Consider the following 21,707-nt stretch of genomic DNA (forward strand, 5'->3'; position numbering starts at 1 on the left):
GCTGAGTGCTATATTCTGCACTCTGTATCTCCTCCTTTGGCTTATCTCATGTACCTGAGTTTGAACGGATTGTCTCTATCTGTTCTGTTTCTATAATTTGATCTGTTTGGATAGAATACAAACCAAACCTTTTCACTATACTTTGTGACATAGGGCAATATTTAACCTAAACCCATTCAACAAATAGGTCAGGGCTTGCATCCAATATTTGACACTGTGCTTCCAGTACAAAGCAGTGTGAGCATCTGGAGACAAAACCAATACCATTTTTGACTGAACCGAAAAGGTCCATGAATATCATCTATCCGTGCTACAAATAAAATTCTCCCTATACCTTGCTACTTGTGCTGAACCCTTCCATAGAACAATACAATCTATATAAAATCTCCTCATTAACACCCATCTTGTTAGTAAATTATAGAATTGTAATGCATTACTTATAAGGATTTCACCTTTTTCAAAATGATTATGCTTCTGGACTTACTGTAGCTGATATTTACACAGGGGCATCGCAAATTATTTGATATAAAGCGAGCTATGAGAAATCACTGCTTGTCGTACTAAGATTTAATGACGGGTTGTATTAAAAAATTACTGGAAGTATATAACACTGGTATCAGCTAAGACAGCAACCAGGATTCATGGTCAAGGCAGAGTAACACAATGGTAGAGTTGCTGCCTCACAGCGCCAGAGACACAGGTTTGATCCTGATTACGGGTGCTGTCTGTAAGGAGTTTGTACGATCTCCCTGTGACCGCGTGGATTTACTCTGGGTGCTCCGGTTTCCTCCCACATTCCAAAGACATACAAGTTTGTAGATTCACTGGCTTTGGTAAAAGAAAATTGTAAATTGTCCCTAGTGTGTAGGATGGTGCCAGTGTAAGGGGTCTCTGGTCGGTGCAGACTCAGTGAGCTGAAGTGTCTGTTTCCTCTCTGTAGCTCTAAAGAAATTCAAAAGTAAAAAGTAAAATCAAAAGAAATTCACAGCAAGAACAGCATCATTCAAAGTCTGCAGAACATTTAAGTTTTCATCTCCTGGCAGTAGGCCTCAAAGTACTTTTCAAAGCTGGTTATAAACAAGGCTTTGACAATTTTGACAAAAATCCGATTTCACCTTAAGTACAAACTGTTTTCCTCACAGCAATATTGAACCTCAAAGACTTTAAGGTTCAGTTGATGACACTAAATTCAAAGTTTTATTAAATGAATCCGTTAAGTCTTATTACTTGAGCCCCTTTGAGTATTTCTGCTGTTGACGACCAAACTATAACAAGATTAGTCCTTTTCATCTCGCTCATAAAATCCTAATACATTATTATAAAAACGTTCATACTACAGGGTTTTTTATTATTTTTTTCATTACTTAACCATAATTTCCCATAATATCATTTTCAGAACTAGAAGCCAATACCAAATTGACCTAATGTTTTACGAGGAAGTTTCTTTTTGTATAGATTATGCAGAAAGATATAGAAATATACTATGTTCTGTAGCCTGAGGCTGCTGCACTTTGTACAGATAGTCTTTGCTTTATCAGCAGTCCATGAAGATGCCCTGTAAGCATCTTGCCTTACCGAGGAATTCATGCTGATCCTCACCTTGCCCAACTTCAGCGTCTCTCAACAAAGCTTTCAGCCTTTCCCACAGATGTCCATGGTGCCCAGGAATGTCCTGCAATCTGCTACTGACAGAGATAAATGGCGTTCACTCAGATGGGAGAACCAAGAACAATACATTTAAATTAGAGCTTAAAATCAGACCCACTCTATTTAGGGAAGATTTTAAAAAAAGCTCTTTGCATAAGAAGGGTTTAAAAATAAGGTAGGCATGGAAATGTTCATACGTTATAGGAGCAGAATTAAGGCCATTCAGCCCATCAAGCCTAAGCCGCCGTTCAATCATGGCTGATCTATCTTTCCCTCTCAACCCCATTCTCCTGCCTTCTCTCCATAACCCATGACACCCGTACTAACTAAGAATCTGTCAATCTCCGCCTTAAAAATATCCTTTAACTTGGTCTCCACAACCTTCCGTGGTAATGAATTCCACAGATTCACCACCCTCTGATGAAATCAATTCCTTTTCATCTCCTTTTTAAAGATTCATCCTTTTAATCTGAGGCTATGGCCTCTGGCGCTAGACTCTCCCACGAGTGGAAGCATCTCCTCCACATCCACTCCATCCAGGCCTTCCACTATTCGGTAAGTTTCAATGAGATCCCCCCCTTCAGTGCCTTCATGTTGCAGTTGTATAAGACATTGGTGAGACTGCATTTAGAATATTGTGTTCAGTTCTGGGTACCATGTTATAGGAAAGACATTGTCAAGCTTGAAAGGGTTCAGAAAAGATTTACGAGGATGTTGCCAGGACTAGAGGGTGTGAGCAATAGGATAAGGTTGACAAAGCTTATCATATATATATATTATGAATTAGCAAGTTAGCAGCCAAAGAGAGGATATCAATCAGTGTTAGTTGTAGGACCATCTCAAGAGTCAACAGTATATTATTGTCATATGTCCCAGACAGAACAATGAATTTTACAGGTGCCTTTAAGGCAATGACTGATCAGGATGAATGGATCAGAGAACGTGGGGCAAAAACAAAGATGTGTCCATGGGTGACCAGCCTCCTGCCACAATCCACCTGAAGAACATTGGTTTTGCGGGCTCGGGCTTTCCATGCCGTCGTCCCCAATATATGGAGCGATCTGAGTCATTCAGTCTTTCTTGGACTTTGCTCGATCACAGACATTCAAGTTCAAGTTCAAGTGAGTTTATTGTCATGTGAACCTGATAGGGCAATGAAATTCTTGCTTTGCTTCAGCACAACAGAACATAGTAGGCATAGACTACAAAAGAGATCAGTGTGTCCATATACCATTATATAAATATATACACACTTTCCCTCTGTTCCCTTCACCGCCCCTTCGTCTCCCCCCTACCCTCCTTCCCTTTTATAGTCCTGATGAAAGCATTGTCCATTTCTCTCCCCACATATGCTGCCTGGCCTCCTGCATTTTTCAGCCACTTTTGTGCTTTTATTTCAGTTATAGTGGTTTAAAAAGTCACCCAAGTTTCTTAGTTTTCAGAATTACTCACTACAAACTGCGCCTCGTATGCATTCCAGGCACACACAACTTCAACGGATCAGTTTTCTAGATTGGATTCATGCACATATGGTCACACATCCTGTTCTGCAATTGTTGCTTCAATGTAATGGTCTTTGTCATTGTGAATGCATTGCATTACATATTCTAAACACCAGATTATTCACATAATACCTAAGCCTGGAATAATAATTTTCTTAAGAACTACTACAGCGATACAATTATACATTTTATTTGGTGAATCACCGGATAACAGAACGGCATTTGTAACAATTGCTTGCTTCCTAAGACTCCTTGTGCCTCTCTTTTCATACCATCTGGCTTTCAATACGATTACCTATGTAGACCAAACTTTCCTATCTCTTGCTCCACAGTGTTGCAGTGGTAGAGTTACTTACTGCCTTACAGCACCAGAGACCCTGGTTCGATCCTGACCATGGGTGCTGTCTGTATGGAGTTTATACGTTCTCCCTGTGACCCCGTGGTTTACTCTGAGTGCTCCGATTTTCTCCCACACTCCAAAGACGGACAGGTTAGTAGGCTAATTGGCTTCTGTAAATTGCCCTTAGCGTGCCCAATGCAAAACTGGGTTAACATAGAACTAGTGAACGGGTGATCGGTGGTCGGTGTGGCCAAAGGACCTATTTCTACGCTGTGTCTCTAAACTAAAACTAAACTCAACTATGCTACTTTGAAGCCATGGTCTTCTCATCTGACTGTCTCCAAAGCTTTCAACCCTGCCATGAGTGCGCTCAGCACTCTGGCAACATTGTTATTGGGCTGATATCAATAGGTCCAAAGGTTATAAGTAATAGGAGCAGAATTAGGCGATTCGGCCCATTGTTTACTCCGCCATTCAAACATTGGCTGATAAATCCCTTCCTCCGAACCTCATTCTCCTGCCTTCTCCCCACAACCTCTGACACCCGTACTAATCAAGAATCTATCTATCTCTGCTTTAGTAGGTCGATATCTACTGTGACATTCTTCAGAAATACAAGAGATCGTCTCAGCTTTGGAAGCAGCATCATATTGCAGGACAGTCGTCTTTTAACGCATTTGTTTCAATCCATGTTTGGTTCAAGCCATTCAATGATCCAGCAGCAAATTCCAAGCTCATCTTGAAAACTTTGCACCCTCATCTTCTGTATTATCTGTGCAAATGATACCTTACTGCACACTCCACAGAAAGCCGTTTGTCCTCATTTAGTTTCTGTTTACTAATGTCCAGAGGGCCATTGACAACGCCCAGAAGATTGTCGGCTGCCCTCTCCTTACCTTGGAGGACTTACACAGTTCCCGCTGCACAAAAAAAACCCAGAATATCATAAAGGACATTTCCCACCCCGGACACTCCCTGTTTGAACTGTTGCCGTCAGGCAGACGGTACAGATCTACAAGGACAAGGACAAACAGACTCAAAAACAGTTTTTACCCCACTGCTATAAAGGCACTAAATGTAGCCGCCAAGGAACGCAGGGGCGATACAGACTAAGGGACTGTGGTAACTGTGAAATCGACAGAAGGATGGAGGGTTGCATGCGTGCTGTGTTCGTGATATTTATTTAGTTGTTTATCTTTATTATTTTACCGTGTATGTATCGTTAGCTTTTAGAAATGTTTGAATGCTGCACTGACTGGCTGACATTTTAAATTTCGTTGTACATGGTCCATGTTACAATGACAATAAAGAAACTATTCTATTCTATTCTATTCTAATACGCCATTGTCCTAAGTATCCAGTGAACTGTTTTTCTCACATTGTTCAAATAAACTCCAGGCCTCTGCTAAGCAGCCTGCTTGTCCAGGTTTAGGAATAGGAATATTCTATAAATCACAGCACATTCGCACGAGAGAGGAATTTGAAGGATTGGGACATAGGGTGCATAGTAATCTGTGACAAGTGCAGCAGCGCACGCATGAAGGAAGAGGCTCAGGTGGCCTGGCAGCGCAGACATGCTTGACATAAGCAGTCTTGCCCCAGGGATAGCGCAGCAGAAACTGCTACCCAGGTGTGGCAAAAACGTCTCAGGTTACCAAGGAGGCCATGATGAAAGTGTTGTTTGAGCCATGAAGACCAGCAGAGATGATCAATCGTGTTGGTGCCTAAAGACCTCAACCCTTTCTATTACAGCAACTATTATCAGAGAACCATCAGGAGACACTTGGAAATCAGAAGTTTTTGAAGTCTAATTTTTTGTCTAGTTTTTGAAGTCTAAAACTTTATCTTTTTTATACTTAAGGAAATGATTGACTGCAAAGTGCATTTATTTGTTTTCAGTGCATTGCATGCGTGTGTGCTACTGCTGTTAACCCTTTCTCCCTGCTGTCTGTGGATTTGACTTATTGTGACTGAACCCTTCCCCAGAAAGGGAACTGCACTGATAAATGATAGCCAGCTGGCAAGCTACAAGGAGTATAAAAGACTAACTACTGGTGTCAAATCCTGATCAGTCCCTTTCAGTGGCGTGGGTCTCCTTTGCTGTGAATTAATTTACTTTCAGAGGCACAGCCTGCAATTCATGTCGGACTAACTGGCGAGGGCAAATCTGCTCCAACTGTGCTGCTTGGTGCACAACACCCCTGGAAGGCATTATTCAGGATGTCCAGTGATCTGTGGGAACGGAAAATAGCAGCAGCACAGAGGCTTCAGAATTCTTCCCCCATTGCTGGAGCCAGTCAGCAGTTATTCATGCACTATTGTCTGCTTGTACATACTGCCCAAGAATGTGTAGACCTTGTGCATTGTGTAAATCCAGTGAAATTATATTGCATCTCCCATCTCACTAGCCATATGTCGTATTGACTGCAACACCATTACACTCCTTAATGAAAACACTGATCTGTCTCTGTAAACTCATTATGTGCTGTTCCGAGAAGAAACATGAGCAAAATTGGCCATTCCTGAAGTTACTTTGCATTTAAATGTCGAGCAACGATTCTATAGATGGGTTGCCGTCTAAAATTCCCCAGTTGCTGGTGTTAAGGTGCAGTTAACCTAAATTAGAATAGTGTGACATAACTGTATTTATTTTGTAATAATTGTTTTGACATTTAGAAGTAGCATCTCCAACCTGTCCCAGCATTTTCAAATCCTCGCTCCCAAATTAATCGGCTTTGTAACATAGAGGAATCTTCAACTGATCATCGCAGACACTGACCTCCTACCATTTCTCAATCCTCCCTTGAAATGTGAAAACAGGTCCAAGTACGACAGTGTGAATTTACCAGCAGCAATACCTTCATTCTCTTTACCACCCTATTATAAATAAGTGGCATAATAAAACTACTTTTATCTCCATCCTTAATGATATTTCTTCATGCAGCTCCATTATTGTTAACTGTGCTTGAATTGAAATGAATTGAAAGATACAGCCAGAATCAGCCCCTTCAGCCCAGCAAGTCCACACTGACCATTGATCACCCATTCCCACTAGTCCTGTTATCCCACTTTTGCATCCACTCCCTACACATTAAGGGCAATTTTACAGAGGCCAATTAACCTACAGACCAGCAATCTTGTGACGTGGCTGAACACCAGGAGCACTCAAAAGAAACCCACGCAGTTACAGAGAGAACGTACAAACTTCACACAGCCAACACCTGAGGTCAGGATTGAACCCGGGTCTCTGACGCTATGAGGCAGTAACTCCATCAGCTGTGCCACCCTTAATAAATGGTGAAATTTACATTGTAAAATGTAAATTTACATTCTGTGCTTAAAAAAAGATATTCACCAAAGTCCTTTTGCTGCTGTTGAAAACAATTAATAGTCTGTGACAAACTATCTGTTTGGTTATCTCATAGATATATTTCGTGGGTGACTTACCACATATAACATTCAGATAACATCGCATCATTGTTGTGGTCACCAATACAGAACAGATGTGTAATTAGGTCAGGGTATTCTCAGTTATTGTTCAGATATAAACTGCAGTAAAGTTAGAAAACAAATGTTCAGAAAACATTAGGGTTTGGCAATTGACTCACTTGTTAATTCAGAGTGTAAGCGAGCAGTCCAGGCATGTGCTGGATGTAAGGCTAGGACCAAGGATCAGGAGTGCAGTCGAGGTGGGGTGCAGAGGCAGAGAGAGCCCAGAACACCAATGGTCAGGATCATGGGGAGCTTTGCAGTTGGAGGTGCAGTCCAAAGAGGTTGTCCACTTCCAGCTTCCCTTTAAACCCACTGGGTTCACTGGAAAAATTTATTATGCCTGTTAAAAAAAGGCAAAATAAAAATGTGTTTGGGTATTAGTGGCAGCAAGATCTTAGATTCCAGCTACTCTGGTAGTTTAGTAGCGTTTCAAGAATGACAGATTATCACAGCTTTGATCTACAAATATCCTGCCTCCTATAAATGCAATAGGCATTAACATTGATTAAATTATTTCAGTGACCATGGCAAATGTCACATAATTGTCACTGTTGGTACATTAGTTGCTCATTTCCTTTGCTCCCAACAGAATTACTCTTTCAGAACCTGAACATGTTCCTATAGTTTCAATAGCGGCAAGTCATCTATGATGAGAAGCAAATGAGCCAGATCACCCTCGACCTAGTCTGCAACGTGATCATTGGATCGTTACTCTTTCCTTTTGTAACCTGTGAATGTCACAACAACGCCAAGCCTTATCGCCATAGCCACTCAAAGAGGTGCTGAGAGTCACACACAGTGAATGGACCTCCCCGCACCATTAGGGAGATTATTCAACCGTTTCTAAAAGGTCTCTCATGGTCAGAAACAAACTAATTAAAACCTATTTTTAACTCTCAAACATTTTAAAAATCTCAAAACACATTTGATTTACCTAAATGAATCGTCAATGTTAAAATTACAAGAAAACGTTTACCTTCAAGTACCTTTCATGAAGCCTGATGTCCCGGGTGGTTGTAAAGTTGAGGAGTCTGCTCCTCAGCTCAGTGAGAGTAGAAATCAGCCCTGGATTCACTGTTAATCCCCCGAGATGAAGCAATAGGCAGATGCAACCTTATCTGACCTCCAGCCCTTCAGTACATCCACAAAGCAATGCAGAGGCCCAGAGGTCTGGAAGATCACCCTCGACCTAGTCTGCAACGTGATCATTGGATCGTTACTCTTTCCTTTTGTAACCTGTGAATGTCACAACAACGCCAGGCCTTATCGCCATAGCCACTCAAAGAGGTGCTGAGAGTCACACACAGTGAATGGACCTCCCCGCACCATTAGGGAGATTATTCAACCGTTTCTAAAAGGTCTCTCATGGTCAGAAACAAACTAATTAAAACCTATTTTTAACTCTCAAACATTTTAAAAATCTCAAAACACATTTGATTTACCTAAATGAATCGTCAATGTTAAAATTACAAGAAAACGTTTACCTTCAAGTACCTTTCATGAAGCCTGATGTCCCGGGTGGTTGTAAAGTTGAGGAGTCTGCTCCTCAGCTCAGTGAGAGTAGAAATCAGCCCTGGATTCACTGTTAACTCCCGAGATGAAGCAATAGGCAGATGCAACCTTATCTGACCTCCAGCCTTTCAGTACATCCACAAAGCAATGCAGAGGCCCAGAGGTCTGGATCCCTCTGACATGTGCACCCAGCCAGCCGTTCTGAACAGTACCTCCAGTCCACTCAGCACAATCTGACCCACAATTTATCTTTGTTTGAAAAAATAATCGATCCACGAGTTCCATCACTGTTCCACAGAAGAGCCTGTGATGGGAAACACGATTTCACACAAGGCATAATTTGAACACAATTTTAATAACTCCAAGCTCTGGGACATTTAGTCCAAAATGTATTACTACATAAATATTTTATCGCTACCTTGCACTGGCATCTTGTAAATTCCTGGGTAACGTGGTATATCTTGTATTACCATGCACATACATTCCATTTCATACCCATTACTCTGTGCTTTGTTCTACAGCGAATAGTTAATGAACAGAAGAAACTATAAATACCTGAACTCATAACCGGGACCAGTTCATGATGTAGCTGAGAATGCAAAGATTTGCATCAGGCCTGTCTTTACCTGCAGTGTTCACAGGCTTGGTTGGGATGGGCAAGTGGTCAGGTGCAACACTGGAGCACATATCATTTGCTTTCCTGGTGTTCTCCTACAATCTACCTTCTTGATGAGGTGGTCCGAGCCACCTTCTTAAGGCTCATGAGGAAACTCATGTCCACTTGCAGATCAAGGTTCTGGGACACAGATTAGCCTCCAAATCTAAATATACCCCCAAAAAATCCACTAATAACTTAGCACGTTGGGCAGAAATGGGGAGAAACAATTGACATCTTAGATCCAAGTTCATTTGTCAAAATTTGACACCTCCAATCCCAGTTTAACATGAGATCACTCAAGTCCAAACATTAAAGTCTAATCAGTTTAGTCTTTCCAAGTGGCAGAGATTGCCTGTGGGCATCCCCTGCCACAAAGCAGTTTAGATTGTCAAGAGAGTTTGGAGCATCCATAACATTTCCTTTTTGTTTTATTTTGCCAAATCTGTCCTCTGCAAGCTTCTCAGTGATGTTATTTGTTTGAAGAAATGAGCAGAAATTAGTAGGAAGGAACTGCAGATGCTGGTTTAAACCAAAGATAGACACAAAAGGCTGGAGTAACTCAGCGGGTCAGGGGTCATCTCTGGAGAAAAGGAATAGGTGATGTTTTGCATTGAGACCCTTCTTCAGAAATTAGCAAGTGGATGGAAAGTGGAATAATGCAAGGTAAGTGTATGTTTGGTAGAGATAGGTGCTTAATGATTGCCAAAGATGGAGGACCAAAGGGCTTGGTTCTTTATGTCCCTGTCCCACTTAGAAAACCTGAACGGAAACCTCTGGAGACTTTGCGCCCCACCCAAGTCTCCCTACCTGCTCCCACTACCTGCAACCTCCGGCAACCACCTGCAACCTCCGGGAACCGCACGGGAACCTTGGGTGGGGTGCAAAGTCTCCAGAGGTTTCCGTTCAGGTTTCCTAAGTGGGACAGGGACGTGACGGTACAACTCCAACAATGGCCACTTTAGCATAAGGGACCTGTTTATATTTGGATTCTGGTCCAACTGGCCTAGTAAATGTCTGACTATGTGAAGTTGTACTTAAGCTTCACTCTGGAAAGCACCACAGGTCTCCATTCCACTGGATCTTGCCGCCGTTCGTTTAAATCAGGAGTTTCGCCACAGCCCCACGCAGAGCTGGCACTTGGAAGGGATGAAGGGATGGATGCCACACCTTCACGAGGATTGGCCTCCTCCCAGGCCTGTCCTGCAGCAGGAAGCTGCGGCTGAGAATGACCTCAGGGAGAGCAAAGGTATGAACACAAGTTATGATAGCACAGAAAGGCAGCCCATCAGTCACGACCATCTGCATTGTGCAGCAAGATACATGATAAATACTAGGAAGATAGAAACTCTCAGCAGTGACAATCTGCTAAGCCTCAACCTCCTGGCTTTGCTGAAACCTCTAATCTTCCGGCTTTGCATTTTGTTTGGAGATTAATAAAAAGCCAACTATCTCACCCATGAACATGCCCTCTCCCCAATTCCTTGTGCTGTGAGAATGAGACTTGGCAAGTGTAATGGAGATGCGTAGGAATGCAAATACCCAGAGGCAGGAAGGAGGCAGAATGGAACAAGCATGGGAAGGTTTTAAACATATATCTAAATGGAATGGAAAGCTGGGAAGAAATGTTGGAGTTGACACAAGGAATTGCAGATGTTGGAATCTTGAACAAAACACATAAAGTCACTGGAGTAACTCAGGAGGTTAGGCCGCACCTTGGAGAACATGGATGGGTGACGTTTCAGGTCGGGACCCTACTTCAGGCAGATTGTACCAGGGGATAGAAAGCTGGAAAAGAGGTGAGGGCAGGACAAAACCAAGTGTTAGGTGGATGCAGGTGAAGGGAGTTGATTGGCAAAGAGGAAAACAAAGACCAGAGATACAAAGGAGACAAAAGGGGTGTAAGATAAGGAGAGAAAAGGCTAAAATGTGAGGCCAGTGGAATGAATGTAGGTGGAAGGGGATGGGGAAAGGGAAGAAAGGAGAGCGTTGTTTCTTGGTCAGTTACCTAGATTTGAAGAATTCAATACTCAGTTTGGTGGGTTGTAAGCTCCTCAAGTGGAATATGAGATACTGTTTCCCCAGTTTATAGACTGCCTCACTCTGGACTCTGTGTGGCCCAGGGCAGAAAGGTCAGTATGGGAATGGGAAGTGAAGTGGAAAATTGTTGGTAACTGGAAGATCCAGCAGGCCTTGGCGAACTAATGGGCCTGTCCCACTTAGGCGATTTTTCAGCGGATTGCTGGCGGCAGTCGCCTGAAAAACCAGCAACTCGAACTGTGACTGTCAGAGTGAAACACACACACACACACATCGCTTCCTTCACCAGCCCGTTATGCAGGTGGGGGACAGGCAAGCGGGGGGGGGAGCGCTGTCTAAAAAATTCACTCGGTGCAAAGCCAAGGCGAAACAAACACACACCGCGATGAACAGGAAGGTTGGCGCTGTAAAAAGATGGCTAAAGCACAGTGTACGGTAAGTCCTTTAAAAGAGGGGGGAGAAGGAGTGGAGACAACTTTTAAGAAGCTAGAGCTACACGGCTGTGAAGATCGGCGGACATTTAACATTACCGGTCGGTCATCCTTGATTCTGAAAACTACTGCTTACCTTTTTTTCCCCAATGAGCCAATGAAATTCACCGGTCAGCACCGGCTACAACCTACGAGAACCTTCGAGAACCTTCGACCTCCTGGCGACCCACCTACGGCTCGAGAATTCTCGCTACTCTCCATGGCGGCTTCATTCTAGTCACCGCTAATTTTTCAACATGTTGAAAAATTCACCACAACCATAATGAGGCTGCGACTAGTTCCCAGAATGCGGGAACTCCTCACGACCATGAAGGCGACTCCCCGGCAACCACCATCGAACATGTGGCGACCGTGTGGCGACTTCATAGTCTCTTGCAGTCGCCTAAAAAGTCGCCTAAGTGGGGCAGGCCATAAGAGCAAGGGTTCGATGAAACAGTTGCCTAGTCTACGTTTGGTCTCATCGATGTAAAGGAGGCCATATCGGGAGCACCAAACGTAGTAGATGAGGTTGGAGTTAATGGATATACAAGTAAGTGGCATTACATGAAAAGAAAAAAAGGGAAGAAATTATTATGCTTGAAGATAAAAAAGCATATTCCACTCCTGCTTTGAGACTATATCTCAAAAGATGCAACGGAGGGGACAAAATTGTTGAAAATGCTGAGGGAGGAGTGAAAGGAGTGTTAATAAAAGAAAATAATTCACCTTTGATACCCTTTGAGGTCCTCTCGCATTTACTGTGATTTTTATGGCACTGAATTAATCATGTTCTGCTCCATGGACTTTTTACAGATGCTAAAGACTCGTAGCTCTCTCCTTGCCTTAACCTTCTTCGGGATAATCTTCAGAAGAACATCACAGCATTGTCTTGCTGACTCACTGGCCCCACAGGAATAGTCCTCGCAGTGACAAGGCAAGGGGGACGAGGGACATTTATTATCACATACACCAATTGGTGCAGTGAAATTTGATTTGCCATTGCAGCTCACATAGAAACATAGAAATAGAAACATAGAAATTAGGTGCAGGAGTAGGCCATTCGGCCCTTCGAGCCTGCACCGCCATTCAATATGATCATGGCTGATCATCCAACTCAGTATCCCTCACGAATAAAGATAAGACACAACATTAAATAATTTAACATTAAACATAAAAACATCCCCCCACAATGGTTTCCACTGTGGGGGAAGGCAGCAAAGTCCAGTCCCGTCCCCTGTTCATCCATAGTCGGGCCTATTGAGGCCTCCACAGTTGCCGCTACTGCAGCCCGATGTTTCAGGCCCTCTTGCCGGGAAGATGGAACTCCGGCGTCGGGTGAACACTCCTCAGCGGCTTGGAATGCCTGGAGCGGACGCTCCAGGTGTTGGAGAAAAATGTGGGAACAGGAAATACTTTAAGCGGCTGAGAGTGCACCACATGCTGCAAAATAAACAAGGCTCGCATTTCCCATTGCGAGCTGGTGGCCAGCCCATTCGCCTTTTAAACTTTACTTTAGACCTTAGATATACAGAGTGGTAACAGGCCCTTCGGTGCACCGAGTCCGCACCAACCAGTCATCACTCCATACACTCACACTATCCTACACACTAGGAACAATTTACAATTTTACCAAAGCCAATTAACCTTCAAACCTGTATGTCCTTGGAGTGTGGGAGGAAACCGGAGCACCCGGAGGAAACCCACGCGGTCACAGGCAGAATGTACAAACTCCATACAGACAGCAGCCATGATATAAGGCAGCAACACTACCGCTGCCCCACGAATGCGGCCTGATGCTACATTGGATTAAAACCAGGTATCTAATCGTCACTGCCTCTATCAAGAACCCAGTGTACAAATACTATACCATGAGACTTTGTTTCAGGGCTAATGGGTGAATCATACTTTTTCTGCACTTCGGTTTCATTTATTCATTGGGAATAATTGGTGGATAAATTATAGGCTCAAAACTAGATCCAGTTATATGCAAGGACAAATTGCCAGAGGTATGATGAGAAATCAGTGGAATGCATGCAATGTATTTGGAATAAACATCAGATTATATTAGTAAATAATAATAGCATCGACAGGAAAATAAACTTGGATCAGGTATTCTGGCACATGGCAATATTGTGATGTCTTTACATATTTCCATGGTAACAAAAATTAGGATTTGCTTCAGTTGTTTTTTTAGGGAAAGTTGGTTAGTGAAGCAGACAGAGTAATGTCAAGTTCAAATCCTGACAGAAAAAAACATTTCCTCTGTCTGCTGGCTCTAATGATCACCAATTTGATTTGTCGCAATCCATTTCCTAGTGGATATTTGGTGCAAAACTCCCCTTGTATTATATTAGTGCCAGCTGTCATTCTCATTCAGAGAGCTGTTGATTAGTACGGGTGTCAGGGGTTATGGGGAGAAGGCAGGAGTATGGGGTTAGGAGGGAGAGATAGATCAGCCATAATTGAATGGAAGTGTAGACTTGATGGGCTGAATGGCCTAATTCTGCTCATATCACTTATGAACTTGTGAGAGGTGAGGGGTAGATGCTGTGGGCAATAAATTGAGGTGTACAATAGCCAGCTCTGCTGAGAAATGGATGGTAAATGAGTGGAAGAATCCTCATGTCTTGTGCTCAAAGCAATAAAGTACTTCCAGCAGAACAAGAGGCTATTGGCCAGCAGGTCCATGCTGGAGATTATGTTCCACAGGAGTCGTCTCTCATCCCTCCAACCCTGCCAATTACTGTTTTACTTCCATTTTATGTCACACGCTTATAGAAACATAGAAACATAGAAAATAGGTGCAGTAGTAGGCCATTCGGCCCTTCGAGCCTGCACTGCCATTTGATATGATCATGGCTGATCATCCAACTCAGTATCCCATCCCTGCCTTCTCTCCATACCCCCTCATCCCTTTAGCCACAATGGCCACATCTAACTCCCTCTTAAATATAGCCAATGAACTGGCCTTGACTACCTTCTGTGGCAAAGAATTCCACAGATTCACCACTCTCTGTGTGAAAAATGATTTCCTCATCTCGTTCCTAAAAGATTTCCCCCTTATCCTTAAACTGTGACCCCTAGTTCTGCACTTCCCCAACATCGGGGATAATCTTCCTGCATCTAGCCTGTCCAACCCCTTAAGAATTTTGTAAGTTTCTATAAGATCCCCCCACAGTCTTCTGAATTCCAATGTGTACAAGCCGAGTTTATCCCGTCTTTCCTCATATGAAAGTCCTGCCATCCCAGGAATCAGTCTGGTGAACCTTCTCTGTACTCCCTCTATGGCAAGAATGTATTTCCTCAGATTAGGAGACCAAAACTGTACGCAATACTCCAGGTGTGGTCTCACCAAGACCCTGTACAAGTGCAGTAGAACCTCCCTGCTCTTATACTCAAATCCTTTTGCTATGAATGCTAACATACCATTTGCTTTCTTCACTGCCTGCTGCACCTGCATTCCTACTTTCAATGACTGGTGTACCATGACACCCAGGTCTCGTTGCATCTCCCCTTTTCCTAATCGGCCACCATTCAGATAATAGTCTACTTTCCTGTTTTTGCCACCAAAGTGGATAACCTCACATTTATCCACATTATACTGCATCTGCCATGCCTTTGCCCACTCACCCAACCTATCCAAGTCACCTTGCAGCCTCCTAGCATCCTCCTCACAGCTAACACTGCCCCCCAGCTTTGTGTCATCCGCAAACTTGGAGATGTTGCATTCAATTCCCTCATCCAGATCATTAATATATATTGTAAATAGCTGGGGTCCCAGCACTGAGCCTGCGGTACCTCACTAGTCACCGCCTGCCATTCTGAAAAGGACCCGTTTACTCCTACTCTTTGCTTCCTGTCTGCCAGCCAGTTCTCTATCCACATCAATACTGAACCCCCAATACCATGTGCTTTGAGTTTGTATGCTAATCTCTTATGTGGGACCTTGTCGAAAGCCTTCTGAAAGTCCAGATATAACACAACCACTGGTTCTCCCTTATCCACTCTGCTAGTTACATCCTCGAAAAATTCTATAAGATTCGTCAGACATAATTTACCTTTCATAAATCCATGCTGACTTTGTCCAATGAACTCACCACTTTCCAAATGTGCTGCTATCCCATCTTTAATAACTGACTCCAGAATTTTCCCCACCACCGATGTTAGACTAACTGGTCTGTAATTCCCCGTTTTCTCTCTCCCTCCCTTTTTAAAAAGTGGGGTTACATTAGCTACCCTCCAGTCCTCAGGAACTACTCCAGAATCTATAGAGTTTTGAAAAATTATCACTAATGCATCCACTATTTCTGCGGCTACTTCCTTAAGTACTCTGGGATGCAATTTATACGGCCCTGGGGATTTATCGGCCTTTAATCCATTCAATTTACCTAACACCACTTCCCGGCTAACCTGGATTTCACTCAGTTCCTCCATCTCATTTAACCCCCGGTCCCTTGCTATTTCCGGCAGATTATTTATGTCTTCCTTAGTGAAGACAGAACCAAAGTAATTATTCAATTGGTCTGCCATGTCCTTGTTCCCCATGATCAATTCACATGTTTCTGACTGCAAGGGACCTACATTTGTTTTAACTAATCTTTTCCTCTTGACATATCTATAAAAACTTTTGCAGTCAGTTTTTATGTTCCCTGCCAGTTTTCTTTCATAATTTATTTTCCCTTTCCTAATTAAGCCTTTTGTCCTCCTCTGCTGGACTCTGAATTTCTCCCAGTCCTCTGGTAGGCTGCTTGTTCTGGCTAATTTATCTGTTTGTTCTCATCAAAAAAGTTGATTTTGAAACCCAACCTGGAAATGTTTTAATTCCCCATCTCTAGTATCCCTTATCTCAATCAGCATCATAAATGTACCCAAGTAATTGTTTATCCAATTATGGCATTCCAGTGGCTTGTAGAATGTCCAGTACATGCTAGAATGGGAATAAGGCAAAGCTAACGTATCTTGCAATAGATATTATATCATCAGTAGAAAAGCTCATGGTATAAGCATTTTTTTTAACCTCCTAAAGTCTTCTGACTCAATCTGTCATTAATTGGGATGCAGGACCCATTCCTATTTATGTTTCTAGATAGTAAGTATCATGTGACTGAAATCAGAAGCTCACGTAACAAAGTAGAACCACATAGTTTTTTTGCTTTGAGTCAGTAAGTGTATTCACAGAGTCTGGAAAGGATTGTTTAAAGTATGAAAAAATGTTTAAATGACAATGTCTGCCAATAAGTCACAAAGATTTAATGTGCATTAATTTGCATGCGTAATTTTCAGTTTAGATCTATCATAGCAAAGAAAAAATTAAATTGCAAACATTTTTAAATATGCAATCAGAACCAGGCATGATTTCATAGTAGATAGAACATAGAACAGTACAGCACAGAAACAGGCCCTTCAGCCCACAATGTCCATGCCATGTTCATGAGCAGGCTCAAGAAAGTGTACAGCCTGTGCATTTTTCAGTGGTAGAATCCACAATGAACTCATGGTGTACATTTACAATAACTAAAAGCCTCCAACGTGGAGAAGATCCATTAGTCACTTTGGCAGTTGTCATATCAAAGTAACTTGGGCAGTAGTTATTAAGTATGAAAAACTAGGGCCCAAAACAAGGACACTCAGAGAAGAATCTATTAAAAATAACATTGCAATATTTATAAGAAATAAAAAAACGATTAAATTATATTAGTGCCCAACTTGATACCTATGGACCTAGTCACAAGCGTTTCGAAATATGTTTTCTAAAAGCATAAAGCCAATCAGAATGGTTAAAACAAAGTTGGTCCGTTTAAGGTTCCATCAACTCTCCTCCCTTATTTTTGTCACCTCGCCACTAAATGTCATTGATCCTCAATTGCCCAGTTCACCCCTTCCTTAAATCGTTAAATTCACTATCCTCAGCATGGCTGTCAAAAGAATATGTAAATATTATGTCACAGGATCTGTGAGCGTGTGAGGTAATGTAATGACCTGACCAGAAGATAAATGACACAGAAATGTGATGAATGTCAAGCGATCTAATTCCAAGAAGGTTATTAAAATTATGAAAGAAATGCCCCAGGCCTCCTTCAGAAATCATATTGCCGGCAAGTTATTGTTTTGGGGGCAAAATGCTCTTGTAAAGTAAAGCCGTCCACCCTGTAGAGTGTAGTCATGGTTTGTAAGTGGATTAGCTAGTGAGGAATTGTTGAGGCTGAAGACAGAGTTTAGAAGAAATATGTTGTCATAGATGTCATAGCATTGTTTAATCTAGGTTTAAACTAGCAGAAGAGGAATGCAACCCCCTTTTATAATAAATGTTTTGATTTTTATCTGGATGAAAAATATTTATCTTAAGGAATATTTATTATAATGTCACTTTATTTTCCTGTCATATTTATTATTGCAGGAAATTATGATTTCCTTCATTGTGCTCATTAGAAGGCAGCAGATTCGAAGTCTCAGAATCCAAGAGACATTCTGTGAACCTGTACCACTGGCCATAACAAGAAGGATATCTCATGACAATAAAGTGATTAACTTACCAATAATGAAAATTGTCAGATTTTGCAGAATTAAGGCAAACGCTGAAGATGCCCAACATGCTTTCTAAGCCACGGAAGTTCTGTTAGATTGGTTGGCAATGTTCTTATCCTTGATCTTCAGCTCCAACTGAGAGAACTGCTATTACACGTCCACACTCAGGCACCTTCATTAACTGACTATCGACCGAACTACTTCCTATTGACTTTAAAACAAAATGGTAGCAGCACGACTTGAGATCACAGACATGTTTCCAATCCAGTGAACGGGTGATCCCAACCAGATGTCTGGTGGAAGTTACAAATCCCCACCGGGCAAGTCAATAGTTAAATTAATGCCTGTGTGCAGCCTTTGCAAAAGATCTATGAAAAGGCTTTAAAGTCTTCTAAATGATTAGGACACCGAAAGAACCAAACGAGGGATAATATTCATTAAAATGACCAGGAATTAAACAGACGTGGATTTGATTCTTTCAGAATCAGCAGATAATAACAATATTGTGTTATTAAGCAGAGATTCCCAGTACCTTAATCCAAGATATTTCTTTCTCCAAGTAACTCAGCATAATAATCCCCTGGGGCTGCAAAATGAAGCAAGTATTTCAGCCCACTAAGTTCCTGGTTAAACAAATACTTTGACCTCAGCAGCAAATTGGAAGGAAATGAAAAGACTACCCAAAAAACAATTATAAATTAACAATAGGCAGTGGAGAAATCATTCAACTTGTTCCAGAGCAGAATGTGGACAATAGGAGACTTTCAATGTCTCATTTTATGGATAGAACATAATTACATAAGTGAAAGTCCACACGGTGTCAGTATACCCATTAGCAATAACAACATCAATGGTTTTTATTTGTACATCATTTTTCACATAGCAAAACGGCTCTGGATGTTTCAAAGCATTACTCTCACACTAACTTTGGTGGACAGCCACATAAAAAAATGTTAGTGCCGAGTGGTGGCGCCGTTGAGTGTGGCAGCCTCGCCTGCAACTGTCTGTCCTTTCATCCTTCATCATTATTTATTGTCTGTTTTGAAGTTTGTTTTGGAGGTCTTTTAGTATTTTTTGTGTGGGGGGAGGGGGAAACTGTTTTTCTCAGTCACTACCTGGTCGAGGATGCATCTTTCCTCCGAGCCGCATCTTCGCCCGCTCCTCGCAACCTACCATCTGGATTGGTGCGGCCTTTCCTGCCGGAGACCGGCCAGAGCTTCAGCAGCGTCGCAGCACTGGATTACCATCACGGAGCGGGCGATGCGTTACCGGGATCGCCGTGTTGGAGCTCCAGAGTGTTGGGACTGGTGTCTAACACCGTGGAGCTGTGGTCTGCAGAGCTTCCAACCGCGGGCGACACTGACTTTAACATCGCGGAGCCTAGGATCCTTGCCGTGGTCGCCAGCGTTGGATCTCCGCCCGGCTCGGCCTGTGGACTTCGGAAGCCGCGGTCTCCGGTAGCAAGCGGCCAATTCGGGAACTCCAAGCCATTGAGAGTGTTCTTCTGTTCCGACGTCGGAGTTACATCATCCCGGCGAGAGGGCCTGAAACATCGGGCCGCCTTTGCGGCAACTGAGGAGGCCTCATTAGGTCCTGACCACGGGTGGACAAGTGGAAGATGACTGAACTTTGTTGCCTTCCCTCACAGTGGGAAGCATTGATTCCACTGTGGGGGGATGGTTTTATGTTTTATGTTAAATTCTATAGTGTTGTGTTTATCTTATTTGTGTGCCGCATGGGAACTCAAATTTCACTGCACCAATTGGTGTATGTGACAATAAATGTCCTTTGTCCTTTGTCTTTGGTTTAAACCCGTGATTCCCACTCTGGGGCCTTGTCACAGAAAAATTAAAAGATCCAAAGGGGGCCATGAGCTAAAAAAGGTTGGGAGCCACTGGTTTAAACCAAAGATAGACATAAAAAGCGGGAGTAATTCAGCAGGACAGGCAGCATCTCCAGAGAGAAGGGATGGGTGACTGGTGACCAGCCTGAGGAAGGGTCTCGACCCGAAACGTCACCCATTCCTTCTCTCCAGAGATGCTGCCTGTTCCGCTGAGTTACATCAACTTTTTGTGTCTATCTTCGGTTTTGCACTGCATCGTTCAACTTCATTCGTATCGTACTGATAAAACTAATCTGTCCTAAAGAAATATTGCATTTTAAATCCCAACAGGCACCAAAAAAAGAATCAGAAAACATTATTTTTTTTGAGCTGCTTTCATCCGCTTAATTAAGATGATCACGACCCAAATGAATGCACGGGAATTATTCCTTGCTCGACTCAGCCTAATTAGCAAATAACAAAATGCGGACTTTTAAAATAAAACTGAGGAAGAACAGTGTAACATCTATCAGCAGTTTTCCACTTCAAAGGGATACGGGCTGCTTTGTGCCATAACGAAGTGAAAAAAAAGTAACACAAGTACCCTGGTCACAGCGCACACAGCGCATTGCTAATCAAGGGCAGCCAAGACAAACAATGTACCTTTGCGCCCTTAATGAGACGGTTTTCCTGTTAGGAAAGGCTAACAACCTTTGATGTGTGCCATTTGATGCTTTGTTCGCTCAAAGAGTTGCTGTCCTGGAGGGTATGCAAGCTTTCATCTCCATGTAAACATACACACATACACACACAAAGCTAATATCTCTGTTTAGATGCACGAATAGGGCTTTTATTTTTTAATAAATGACCTTTTTATCAGCTGGCCTCAACCGGAAAAAAAAGTTTTTTTTGTTTTTGTGTACCGTGATCAAACGAAACGAGCTTCACACAAAAAATAAGTCTGAGATTTGCGAGGCCACAGATGCAAATGGTGTTTACCTGCAATTGAAAACTCTTAATTGGTCAGACAAAGGGGCAAATGCACCAGCTTTAAACATCAATGCATTATGCAAGCTATTGATCAATTATGCATGAAACCAACAGAGCACCTCATCTTTTCCATTCTGTGGGAAAAAAAGTTTCACCAAAGTAATGATCTAAAAGCTATAATTTTACGTTTGGTCTAATCTGATCTGAAATTAATATTGAGGACTTGGTTTTCGGTGGATTAGGGCTCTGCATCTAATTCTGCTCTTTACCTAGAATTTCACAATTCGAACAGTTGTGTGATCGGATGTGATATTCAAACAGCAGGTAACAATCAATGAATTACAATCATGCCTTCTCAGTTTGCAAGTAGTGGGAGAGAAACTGTTATGTTTTAAATTGTTTTAAAGCAGGTTGTGTTTGTTGTTTCTTTGAACCTTTCTGAGTTGTTATTATTGATTTTTAATAACTGTTGAGTGTTTCCATATATTAGCAGATTTTCTTTAATAATCTGGACGTGACAGCTGGCCGGCTATTTTACAGGCATGGTTTGTATAACCTCCCTAGGCATATGGCACAGCCATTTGTGATTGGAACAGCTTTCGAGAGTAGTTTCACAAATGTAAATCCTCACCAAATAGACCCGTGAAGAAGGTGGGCAGCTCGCCATTGGCAATAGGTTCTGGTCCAGACTTATGTCGGGGTGGGTCTAGAC

General features: G+C 42.4%; 1 long non-coding RNA gene across 2 annotated transcripts; it reads right to left on the bottom strand.

Moving 5' to 3' along the window:
- Positions 1-220: 220 nt before the first annotated feature.
- Positions 221-18,752, bottom strand: LOC129709690 (uncharacterized). Of its 2 annotated transcripts, XR_008725547.1 has the most exons (4): positions 18,192-18,752; positions 7,098-7,321; positions 1,600-1,685; positions 221-942 (listed from the first exon to the last, which is right to left on the bottom strand). It is a non-coding gene; the product is annotated as an uncharacterized LOC129709690 (long non-coding RNA). The 2 variants fall into 2 exon arrangements; XR_008725546.1 differs by lacking the exon at positions 18,192-18,752 and having other exon boundaries at positions 7,098-8,150.
- Between the last annotated feature and the right edge of the window lie 2,955 nt (positions 18,753-21,707).

Source organism: Leucoraja erinacea, chromosome 26 (genome assembly GCF_028641065.1).
Source record: "Leucoraja erinacea ecotype New England chromosome 26, Leri_hhj_1, whole genome shotgun sequence".
Lineage (NCBI taxonomy): Eukaryota > Metazoa > Chordata > Chondrichthyes > Rajiformes > Rajidae > Leucoraja > Leucoraja erinaceus.